Source organism: Pteropus alecto, unplaced genomic scaffold (genome assembly GCF_000325575.1).
Source record: "Pteropus alecto unplaced genomic scaffold, ASM32557v1 scaffold97, whole genome shotgun sequence".
Taxonomy (NCBI): domain Eukaryota; kingdom Metazoa; phylum Chordata; class Mammalia; order Chiroptera; family Pteropodidae; genus Pteropus; species Pteropus alecto.
Window position 1 is genome coordinate 2,306,535 of NW_006439713.1, and position 513 is coordinate 2,307,047.

The following is a 513-nucleotide window of genomic DNA, read 5'->3' on the forward strand; positions in this document are numbered from 1 at the left end:
AGTCGGCCTCGTACCAGCCGCCTGACTCCTAGAGATCGGTAGGCGAAGAAAGGCGTTTTCTCATGGCTCTTTGAACCCTACTTTCTGCCATTGTCAGGCATTCCAGTAATGCCACCCATTACGCTTCCTTTGAAAGCCCTATCAGACGTGCTCAGGAAATGAGAGCCACTTTATTGGCAGGAAGCAGGACTAAGGGCTCATGGTGCTGCTACATCAGGGTGAGGCAGAAAACACACTTTCCCGAAGTAGACATCGAGCTGCAGCCCAGCATCAGAGTTTCACTCTAACTAAAAAAAAAGAAAAAAGAAAAAAAACAGGAAATGAGCAGCTGGGCTAGATGTGTCCCTCGTTGCCAGGCACCGTTACCATAACGTCCAGCTCTGCAGAGTTCCAGTGACCAGGCTCTTCCCAGCCTCTGGCCAGCAGCCCTGCTCTGCAGTGCGAGGACAAGAAGGTTTGGGTACGTGACGCCCTATGCGGGACCAGTGTACCCCAGTCTATCGCCTTTTACTG

The 513-nt window shown here is 51.9% G+C and overlaps 1 protein-coding gene across 1 annotated transcript in view; it reads left to right on the plus strand.

Moving 5' to 3' along the window:
• The window catches only part of DSCAM (DS cell adhesion molecule), a 540,559-nt gene that overhangs the window by 493,491 nt on the left and 46,555 nt on the right, over positions 1–513 (plus strand). The window lies entirely within an intron of this gene.